The sequence below is a fragment of the Aquarana catesbeiana genome, linkage group LG01, assembly GCF_042186555.1.
Source record: "Aquarana catesbeiana isolate 2022-GZ linkage group LG01, ASM4218655v1, whole genome shotgun sequence".
Taxonomy (NCBI): domain Eukaryota; kingdom Metazoa; phylum Chordata; class Amphibia; order Anura; family Ranidae; genus Aquarana; species Aquarana catesbeiana.
Window position 1 is genome coordinate 721,406,169 of NC_133324.1, and position 12,295 is coordinate 721,418,463.

Below are 12,295 nucleotides of genomic sequence, written 5' to 3' on the forward strand. Positions count from 1 at the left end.
AATGCAACTAATCATATTGCATACAGACAGCTCTTGTTTTAGAGATCAGAATAAAACAGGCTCAGTAACATCTGATGAAACAATGCTAGCTGAATGAAAAGTATGTGTGTAATGTTTTGTAACAACAATAAATCCTGTAAGGAGTAGGTATAACTGAATGCAAATGTAAGTAAATGATCATCATGAAGTGAAGTGGCAGATACTTTTTTGAATCCCTCTTGTATCTTCTGCTTGCACTACAAGTATCTTCCAGGGAGGGTTTAGATTGGACACATTTATAGGTCATTATTAAAAGCCAAAATATAAGCAGATGTCACCAATATATCAGAGATGGGGCTGGAGACAGATGTACAACAGATGTGTGTGTAGGAGTCAGAAGGAAAAAAAACATTTAGCATAGCTAACTCAAATACAAGAACTGATCATAGAAAAGGACGATTCAAAGCCATATTTTTTTTCAATCAGTATATGGGTAACTATTCTAAAAAAATACAATACAGCTCTGTTATAAATTAAAACATTTGTGAATCATATGACACTTTCTTTATTCTTGCTCCTTTGTGTATAAAAATGTATAGTGTGAAAGATATCATACTACTGACTGCCTGTCCAGAACTTGGAATCCTAGTTTACTAGCCACGATGGCCAATAAATCCCTTTGTAAGCTTATAAATCAAGATACTTAATCAACATAATGCTCTGTCAGCACATAAGGACATATGGGCTCTGATTGTATTGATGCATTGACTCCAGTTGATTCTTGAAATAACAACCTTGTATTATAGGAAACCTGTTATGAGAAAAACATGGAGACTGCCATTGCTGATCTCTCCATTACCATATGTTATGCAGATAAAAACTTTTTTTTAACATAGTCGAACAGGCAAACATGAGATCGTCATTCAAACTGTGTCTACAGTTAAAGGTGATATACCTGAATAAGAACACCAGAAAATGTTGCTTTTCATTTATTCAATTAAAGATTTTAATAAGTGGGGCACGGTTACTGCCATGATGGCCGTCTGCTTCTAAGAAGAGGCTACGCTCCAAGCCTTAAGGCTGGTACACACTGGCCAAATATCGGCCAGTAACAGCTGGTTTAATAGAAACTGGCTGACATTTGGCCAGTGTGTGCAGCAGCCTGTCCAGCTTCTGTCAAACAGGCATGCTGTAAAACCAGCAGGCAATCAGCGCTGGCAGTGTTCTGGCGGGGAAGTCAGTCCCCCTGTCAGAACACATACTGTAAGCTCAGCAGGTAGATCGCTGTACTTATATTGCATGGTAGGTACAGCAAGCTCCTCAGTTTTTTTTTTTTTTCAGCCCGCTCAGTTGAAAGAAATAAAAACTGCCTGTGAGTGCCAAGCATTAGCACCCATCAGGATCTTGCATATAGGAATAGTGGGCCTCCCTAAAAGAACAGAGGGGCGGAACACGGTGACACTGGAAAGATGACTGAAATCTACTTTTCCTGACATGGTTTTCTCCGAGATGTTAGCAATGGAAAGAGTTCATAGGGTCTCCGGAAGACCCCCTCCTCCAGGTGTGCCACCCAGACCACTGCTAGCCAGGCTGCTGAACTGTAAAGACCAGGATCTAATTCTTCATAAGGCATGGCAAAAAGATACTATCCACCATGAAAATGTTAGAGCCCTTGCACACTGGGGCGGTTTGCAGGCGCTATTGCGCTAATAATAGCGCCTGCAAACTGCCCCGAAAGTGCCGCTGCTTTCATTCCAGTGTGCAAGCCCCGAGGGCTTGCACACTGGAGCGATGCGCTGGCAGGACGGTAAAAAAAGTCCTGCCAGCAGCATCTTCGGAGCGGTGTGTATACCGCTCCTTTACCGCTCCTGCCCATTGAAATCAATGGGACGGCGCGGCTATATCGCCGGCAAAGCGCCTCTGCAGAGGCGCTTTGCGGTGGTATTTAACCCTTTCTCGGCCACTAGCGGGGGGTAAAACCGCCCCGCTAGCGGCCGCATACCGACGGTAAAACACCGCTAATAATAGCGGCGTTTTACTGCCTACGCCGCCCCCCGCCCCAGTGTGCAAGGGCTCTAACAGTATATATTTTTCCTGATTTTTCGTTACATCGTCAGAACCAGCAGGCAAACGTCACAGATATCAAGTGGCAGCTCCAGAACAAGGGCATACTTTTTTCCATGGTTTATCCCATCAGATTGTGGGTAGTGGATGATAGCAAGGCATTGTCCTTTAATACCCCTGACCAAGCCCAGGACTGGCTTCAGTCTGCAAGGTACACACCTTAGAAGTGCCTAACCCTTTACTGTTTTGGTGGTCTACCACTTGTTAGCAGCTGCAGCTTTCCTTGTCATATATTCCTGCACCCTATACACTTGCCTAATTTGCCTTACAGATCTTACTGTACATGTTTAAGTGAACAGCCTGGATCTCTGGTGACCCAGATCTTCTTTGTTTGCCACTATGAAACTTTGTTTTCTTGCTCCATTATAGTGGCTTTCTTGTCTTCTGCAGGTGGAAGATCTTCCACCTTGAAATCACTCCTGCACTAGTGGACATTGTGGCTTGCCTCCATTATTCCCCTCCTGGTGGACATCATGGAATACGTTGCGCTGCACTTGAGACTTCTGTATGGACGCTGCCTTAGATTGCAGTCACAGGTATTAACTCCTTCTGAATGCTTCCTTTATACATTTAATTCCCCTGGTTGACCACTGTGGTTTTCTTTCATAGAACATTCATGGGCTGGAAACCCCCCTCAAATATACCCCAGACTTTATTGTCATCTGACAGTCTCAGGCTCAAAATATGTGTTTACAAGAAACCCACATAGCCAAAGAAACCTGGCCCCAATGGGCTAGTCACTCTATTCACAATTCCTATTCCAGAGGGGTGTCTCTGTTGGTACACTGTTCCGCACAAAAGGATACATGTTACAATACATGTTAAAACTGACTCGGAGGGCAGATATAGTATATGCCAAAATATATTTTTTGCCATTTGTGCTTCTTGGCATCTACAACCCAAGAGGCTAGTGTCTTTGTTGCTAAATATCCTGATGCATTTGTTCTCTGTATGAGAGATTTTAATCTTTTACTGGATCTGGTCTTGCACAGACATGAGGACTCTCCCTTCCCTTATTCCCCCGGCTCTACTACTTTTAGTCGCCTCCTTGTAGAATTTGGCTGTTGATTTATGGTGACATACCCCCACCAGTGTTGCCAACCGTCAGTATTTTTACTGACAGCCAGTAAAAAACAGGCAATGTTCTTCTGCCACTAAATGCCAGTAAAAGGAAAAAGTTGCCAGTAAAAAAAAAAAATTAAAAAAAAATTACCATGGGAAATATTTTTATTTCTCGCTGTAATCCTCATTTTTATACTTACCTTTATTTTTCGCTCCCATTTTGTATTCCCATTTTTATTATTATTATTGTTATTATCGCTTCCATGTTTATCACCATGTACTTCTTCGCCTCATTCCTATTTTTTCATGTCATTCCCTATTCACTAGTGTATAACCTTCTTTTTATTCTGTGTATATTGTATTGCCTTGTAGTGCTCCTCCTGTCCACAGTTGGCTCTGTGCTTCTGTCGGCCGACGCTGGGACCTGTTGTCCCACGGCGCTGGCCTATAAATAGCACAGTGCAGACATCTCCAAATTAGGCCTATTAAAGGAGCAGTGGCTCCGAGTGCTTAGCCTTTTCCAACCTCTCCACAGTCCTCCTCCCTGGATGATCCCTCCCCTGGATACTGATCCCGGAAGCGATCAGACGACCTGTGACATCACACGCGCTCCACGTGAGCTCCACGCCGGCCCCAGCCTCTTCCTGATGGCCACAGAAGGAGCTCCCGGCTGGTAATCCATCCTCTGCAACCCAACATCCCTGGAGCGTCACCAGAACAGGACCAGAGGGCATACTGAGGACCGCACACTAATACAGATGAGCTTTTTTATATGTTTTTATCCTGTAAGTGTTATTTTACCTGGTGTCATTAAATAACAGTTGTTAATACTACACACAGATGGTGCTTCCTTATCTACCCCTCTCTTACTGTGTCGTGTGATGTCGTGGTTCAAGGGAGCCAAGCAGAGCAGCCCGAGCATGGTGTGCGGGTCTGCAGGACAGGAGCAGGGCAGGTCGGGAGCGGGACTGTCAGTGTTGTTTAGACTGGAGTGGACTGAAGGGACCAAGAGTCAATTTGATGTGTGTGTGCCTTCCTATTCTAATTTCTTGCCCTCCTGAGTCCTGTCCCTGAGCTACTTACTTACTATATTGAAAATAAAATAAGAAATATGTTTTTTGCCCTAATAGCTACCTTAAATCACATTGCTAATTGCATATTGTACTTTTTTGTAGCCTAAATACTAAAATTTGCAATTAAAACTGTAATTTTGTACCTTTTGGAAATGCCAGTAAAAACTTGGCTGTGCCAGGAAATTTTGGGTGTCGTGTCAGTAAATTTTAATCTGGTAGGTTGGCAACACTGACCCCCACACTAAGACGTACTTCTGGTCAGTCGAACAGGCGAAGCCTTTCCCATATTGATATGATGTTGGGGAATTACATTTTTTCCCAAACTGCCCTCAGCTACTTATCTCCCCCCCCCCGAGGCTTGTCTGATCACTCCTGTGTATTGTAAAATTGTGCCCACCTGGACTTCGGCCAGCATGGAAACACCCCCTTGTCTTTGACCAGATCCGACAACTGTATTGTTGACCAATTTACAGTATTTTTAGGGGTGACTCCCATGTGGATGTAATGTTTTGGGATGCATTTAGACGGATCTACGGGCTGGGGCACTGAAATCCACTATCTCTTTTATTAAACGTGCCTCTAGGCAGGAAGATGAGGATCTAGCTAAAGTGTATACTCAAGCTGAGGCAGACTTTACATCTGATCCGTGCCATGTCAACTGTATATACTGGGAAAGTGTGTCACACCTTTATTCTAATCAAATGTTGGCTAATGCCAAGCTCAAGTATTTTTTTTATGAAACAAGAGTTTCTTGATTATGGCAATCAATCTAGTAAATTTTTAGCATTTATTGCCTAACAAGTATTCAGCACTGTGATTCCCAAAGTGAGTGACGTACTTGGGGTGTTAGTCAACACGGCAGATGAGGTACTAGCCTGTTTTCACTCTTTTTATGTTAACTTGTATGCCTACTCCCGGATGTGCTTGAATGTGGACACAGACAAATATCTTGCAGATATAATGTCCCTAACCCTTACATCAGAACAGGTAACCCTATTAGATAGTGAGTATTGGGTCTTTTGCCTCTGGTAAAGCCTCGGGGCCAGATGGCATGTCTCGGGAGGTTTATGCCCACTATGTAGCTTCTGTCCTGGTACCCTATTCTCCCAGGCTTACCAAATGTTTTATCACACTCTTCTGTGGTTGTGCCTGAAACCTTTTTTTAAAACGCTGCACTTTTAGTTTACCTCATTTTTGGTCTACTGACAGACAAATTCAAACCCACCCAGTTACAACGGCCTAAGAAAGAGGCAGGTATAGCATTCTCTGATCTATATCTATATTACTTAGCAGGACAACTTAAAACATTTCACTGCATGGATATCACTGGATATACCATGTGGAGTGGAGGTTGATTCAGTCTCAATACTACACGTGGATCAACTGTTAAGCTGGTCTGGAGGCTCCATTACCCCAATTACCTAAAGTAATATTGCCCACCTCGACTCTGGCGAGAGGCTGGGAAAATCTCCTCATACTCCGATTTTTCTGTAGAACTGTCTCCCTGAAACAATTCCATGTTCGACCATCTCTATAACTTCACGGATACAAAGTTGTGGAAACAAAGGGACCTTTTGACTATCTCAGACATTTACTGTAACAGGGTCTTGCATCCCTTTGAACAGGTACATATGCAATGTAATCTGACCCATACATTCTTTTACACATATTATTTACACATGCCTTGCAGACCTAAATATAAAGGTCTCATTCATTTACTGTGGGCCTGTTCGATCATATCCAGCTACTGAAAACACATTTTAGATTTAGTCTCCTCTCTTGGCTGACTCAATGACAGCAAGCTTCTCAGAACTTGAAGCAGCAAAGCAACCCCAAAGCATAACATATCTACCACCATGCTTCATGGGGGTTATAAAGTTCTTCTCTTCCGTTTTTGGCAAACATATTATTACTCTGACTTTTATTGAGCAGTCTTCAGCATGATTCCTGAAGGTCCAAACTCTGCCTGCATGTTCAATGGCAGACTGTAATTGTGTCCTAAAACTTTTTTTTTTTTTTTTTAAACAGAAAAGGCTTTTTCTTAAAAATTGAAATGGGGTAATCTTGTTCTGATTGTAGATGCACCTCAAATATCTGAACACCTAACAATGCAATTTTGAGGTTCTTATTTTAGATTTGGTGATGGGAAATGTGCTGGTGTACTTATGACAAAGTTGCATTTTTTTTATTTAGATCATAAAAATGATATCAACTGATCAATGAATCATATCAACTGTGTCATTTGTTCAAGTATATCATCCCTATATGCAAACACTGCTTGAATCAAGATCCAAGGTTTCCCTGTTAAAATATGTTGAAAAAGTAAACAATTTCCTTAGGATATATTTCGTTTTCCACACAACTGTATGCACGTCACATAACAGGTGTAAGTTTTTTGGCACATCATACAGAGCTGCATGGAAATATTCACTTGAGGTATAAAATTTTTTTGTTTAATCTGTAAGGGCTCTTTCACACGGACGATCCGTATGTCCGTTTTTCATCCTTCCGTTTTCGGATGAAAAACGGACATACATGTATCCCTATGGAATAGTGGATGTCAGCGGATGAACGTCCGCTGACATCAGACCCGCTCCGATCCGAAAAAGTGTAACGGAGGAAAAACCTACTTTTCCATCCGTTTTCGGATCGGGTGACGACGGACTCTACGGTCCGTCATCACCCGATCCCCCATAGCGCTCTCCCCTATGGGGGATCGGGTGATCCCTATGTATCAGGATCGTTCCGCCGATCCTGCTCAGCGGGGATTGGCGGAGCAATCCCCGCTGAGCAAGCGGGTGTTCACGGGGCGGATCAGTGTGAAAGAGCCCTTAGTCTAATATGTGGAGAATCTAACTGGTGAGTAGCAAGATTTTTCATACTGGCATTCAGCAGACCATATTTATATTTTCAAAATGCTATAAAATCTAATCTCAGGAAACCATGGACAATGTGTTTACGAATTTGTGCATTGCCCTTTCTTGGACCCATTTTAGCTCTGTCTACATATACTAGTAAAGAGAGGGAGGCTAAATGGTATAATAGCAACACAATGCAACAAGATGCAACAAGATGCATCAGTTTACCCCCTAAACCTGTGTGAAGCATGATGAATAAAGCATGATGCATCTGCAGTTATAGTGGATTACAAAGAGTGGAGATAAAAGGTAATTTAATATTTACTGCTTTTAGGAGAGTTCTATAATCTTTTTACTAGGCAGTGAATGTGACTTTCACCTAACATGCACTGGTGGTGAATCAATTTGTGACATTTAAAACACCTGGAAGAATATTTGGTGAATATCACATTTACCGTTTTATACAGTCATGGTCAAAATTATTGGCACCCCTGCATTTCTGTCAGATAATGCACCACTTCACCCAGAAAATTGCAGCAATTACAAATGTTTAGGCATTCTCATGTTTATTTCTTTTGTCTGTATTGGTATGACAAAAAAGTGGAGAAACAAAAAGCCAAATCTGACACATTCCACGCAAATTCTAAAAATGGACTGGACAAAATTATTTGCACCCTCAATTTATTTGGCAGCACACACAAAATAACTGAAATCAATCGCTTTCTATAACCATTAATGAGTTTCTTACACCTCTCTACTGTAATTTTGGACTACTCTTCTTTCCCCAACTGCTCCAGTTCTCAGATTGGAAGGGTTCCTTTTTCCAACTGCTGTTTTGAGTTCTCTCCACAGGTGATACATAGGATTTAGATCTGGACTCATTGCTGGCCTGTTCAGTACTCTCCAGTCTTAAACCATTTCTGGATGCTTTTTGACGTGTGCTTTGTCCTGCTGTAAGACCCATGACTACTACATCAAACCCCAGAATTCTTTGGTAGTCTTCAGATTTCATAATGCCATGCACACAGTCAAGACATCCAGTGCCTGAATCTGCAAAGCAACCCCAAAACATCAGTGAACCTCCACCTAATTTGACTTATTACTTTTTCTGAAACAGCAGAATGATGGGCTTTAGCAAAAAGCTGTAATTTTGTATTGTCTGTCCACAGCACATTCTCCCCAAATTTTTGTTCTCAATCCTATTCTTTGCTGCTCTTTCTCTTCTCCATGCTTCGTGTGGCACACACACAACAGAAGGGTTGAGTCAATTTTTCACAATTTTAACTGCTTGCCGGTGTGATTTCTATATTGTCAGCACTTGTTAATTGATACAGGTGAGTTTAATTACAAACTACAGGTGCATCACAAACTTGGAATGCAATTATTTCTTACAATTTTGAGATCGTGCCAATAATTTTGTCCATCCATTTTGGAGTTTTGCGTGGAATGTGTCAGATTTGGCCTTTTGTTTCCCCACTATTTTGTGTCATACAATACAATCAAAAGAAATAAACATGAGAATGCTTAAACATTTGTAATGGCAACAATTTTCTGGGCGAAGTGGTGCATTATCTGACAGAAATGCAGGGGTGCCCATATTTTTGGCCATTACTGTAAATATGCCTCAAAGGGTTTCCTGGATAGCATTAAACACATCCTGATTGACTTAAACTGGAGTTTAGCTAAAATGAAAATTCTCCAAAGCATTAATCACTAACTTTACCAGTAATGAAGCAAGTCCCACATTGTGCAGGCAGCTGGATCCTGGGGAAATCTCTACAGGGAAACCCAGTTCCCTTCCTGCTGCTGAACTTCCAGCACGAGACGATTAATAGCTTCAAGCCTTCTGTAAAGTTGCAGTGAACAAGCGCACCCTTTCAACTTTTCTCAATGTAAAAGGAGTGAGGAGGGGGCGGCTCCTCGTCAGGAGCTTCTTCACTGCAGCTTCACAGAAAATTTAGAGCTATTAACTCTCGCAGCACCAGAGGTTCAGCAGCAGGAAGAGAACCTGTCATCACTGTATTGAAGATTTCTCCAGGATCAAGCTGCCTGCATGATGTGGGACATGCTTTACAAGTAAGCTAAATTACTGAAGCTATAGAGATGATTTTTATTTTTTTTTCCCTTTACGTCAGCTTTAAAATTGTACTTAAAAAGCAATTCCAGGCAACACCTGAATATAATCCATAATCTATTAATATAATAAACTAAATATTATAAGTGTGCTAAAATCAAAGTTCACTGTCATCCACTGCAGCCAGAAAGCACCTCACATGTATACTGAGGGTGAATGTCCTAATGGATGTTCAAATTCCTCTCTCTGTTGGATTGTATAACCAACCCCACCCAAGTTTCCAGATTTGAATATGTCTGGCATTTGTTTTTACCTCTGTATGAATGACAGCAAGGAGCATGCAGTGTGCAGTGGGTGGTGGCGAATTCTCGATTACAAGTAATGAAATGAAGATTATGGTAACCTTCTAAAAGAACAAGAATGTTCCCTATATAGTAACATTGGTGTGGGTGAAGAAAAGTAGCTGGTCATATTCAGCATGTTGTCACTGATTACTACAGCCATCAGCTCCAAAATAAACTCATCTATCATAATCTTTATTGCATATAACAAAGGATAATTGTGTAGGTGTGAGAATCCGCAGGGAATAAATTGTCTTCACTTCAACCTGCAATGTATTAAAACGTTACCTGGTAACTGAATGATTCAGAAAACAATTCACTTCTCTCATGAAATAAGAGGCCAGTGAAACTAAAGATAAGAGGGCATGCCAAGGTGAAAAATGCAAAAATAATCTTAGAGAAAGTTAAGATTTAGTGACAAGTTAAATTAAATATAATTTTGAAGTCTTTGGCTTTGAATGTTTCAACCATATACAGAGTTGAAAATGAGCGAAAATAGAGAAACCAAGTGTTTGCTTCAGCATACAACATTCAAAGCAGTCTGTGAACCAAGAACCTTTCACCCTGATAGCATTGCTTAGTTTCCTTGCTTTCCTGATTCCACAGCCACTGTTACATTTCCTAAAGCTCATACTATGCAATATCTGTGGCATTAGGAACTGTATATACTAGTAATAAATAAAGAGAATGGGCCAACAAGAAAAATACCCCATGGAAAAAATGGTTAAAGAATACCTGTCACAAATCTACAAAAATCAAATAGTACAAAAAAAAAATGCAACCGGGGATACCTTAAAGTGGGGTTCCACCCAAAAAAACAAAAATACCTGAAAAATTCTAAAAAACAAAAACAAAAAAACATTTGGATATTTTTTTTTTTTACTTACCTCTAAATGCCTGTTGCTAGGTGGTCCCTCGTCGTCTGCCTCTTCCTTTGCCTGGGCTGGTGACATCACTTACCCCTCGGCACAGGAAGGGCTTGGCTCTGCTCCCTCCCTCCTGTTAATCATCTGGGACCCATTACAGGTCCCAGGTGATTGAGCGGCCAATCACAGCGCGGCGCCGCTCACACATGCGCAGTGGGTGCCAGGCTGTGAAGCCACAGCCCGGCGCCCACAGTTGAAATGCCGGCGCCGACGAGCGGAGGGGGAGACGAGCGGGGCTTCGATCCCCCGCATCGCTGGACCCAGGGACAGGTAAATGTCCAATTAAAAGTCAGCAGCTGCAGTATTTGTAGCTGCTGACTTAATTTTTTTTTTTTTAATGGACCCCCTGGGTGGAACTCCTCTTTAAGTCAAAATGATCAGAAGATGCAGTGATAGTAATAACTGAATTTATATACAAATCTTGAGCTTCTGTAAAACGAGGAGCTTGACTGCACTACCTCCTGCCTCCTAAGCATCCCTATAGGTAGAATTCTGGCCAAAAATAACTAGATAAAAATGAATAGCCCATTCAAAGATAAAACAGCAAAACTAGCTTTTGCTGCAATATTTAGTTTTAAGCCAGTTTTTCCCTGTAGTACTTTTTCTGCTCCTAGATGTCCTCAGACTGGTGGTCAGCATCATTCAACCCACTTCCTCTAATGCCGCATACACACGATCGGAAATGCCGCCAGCAAAACTCTGATGAGAGCTTTTTGTCAGAAAATGCGACCGTGTGTATGCTCTATCAGTCTTTTGCTGGCGGAATTCCAGCCAGCAAAAGATTGAGAGCATGTTCTCTATTTTTCGGTCGGGAAAAGTTCCTATCCGAAAATGCGTTCGTCTGTATGCAATTCGGACGCGCAAAAAATCATGCATGCTCGAAAACAATTCGACGCATGCTCGGAAGCATTGAACTTCATTTTCTCGGCTCGTCGTAGTGTTGTATGTCACCGCGTTCTTGACGGTCGAAAGTTCAGAGAACTTTTGTGTGACCGTGTGTATGCAAGGCAAGCTTGAGCTGAATTCCGTCGGAAAAACCATCCAAGTTTTTTCTGACGGAAATTCCGATCACGTGCATGTGCATAAGTGTGCCTACAGTATAAAAATACAGTATTTAAATTAGCATAAGATACAACATAAATTCCCAACACTGTGTGGAAATATAATTTATGAAAAGATCACAAAGTGCATAATTGAATATCCTCAGTCGCAAAACAATGTGAAACAGTTCAATACACAGTCCCAGCAAATAACATCCAGGTCACACCAAACTTTAGTGTATTGGAACAATCTTCACCGTGAACAGTGTAGAACACTTTTCCAGTGAATCCACACACACCACCGCAGTGCGCTAATGGATGTGTAAGCCTCACCCACTTGACACGTTGTCCCTTTCAGACCTTATCAAAAGGTAGGGGATGCTATGGCGCATCATGCTTTTAACGTTTACATTTTTAGCATCAGGTGGGTGGGGCTTACAGACGTCATCTTGCTAGGTGTGCTTATGATGATACCAAGGACTTCCTGGCTCGTAACAACTATGAATTGAAACCTGTTTTAAACATACAGTATCTCACAAAAGTGAGTACACCCTCACATTTTTGTAAATATTTTATTATATCTTTTCATGTGACAACACTGAAGAAATTATACTTTGCTACAATGTAAAGTAGTGAGTGTACAGCTTGTATAACAGTGTAAATTTGCTGTCCCCCCAAAATAACTAAACACACAGCCCTTAATGTATAAACCGCTGGCAACAAAAGTGAGTACACCCCTAAGTGAAAATGTCCAAATTGGGCCCAAAAAGTGTCAATATTTTGTGTGGCCTCCATTATTTTCCAGCACTGCCTTAACC

General features: G+C 41.6%; 1 protein-coding gene across 1 annotated transcript in view; it reads right to left on the reverse strand.

Moving 5' to 3' along the window:
- The window catches only part of RNF150 (ring finger protein 150), a 264,405-nt gene that overhangs the window by 1,470 nt on the left and 250,640 nt on the right, over positions 1 to 12,295 (reverse strand). The gene's annotated exons all lie outside the window — the stretch shown is intronic.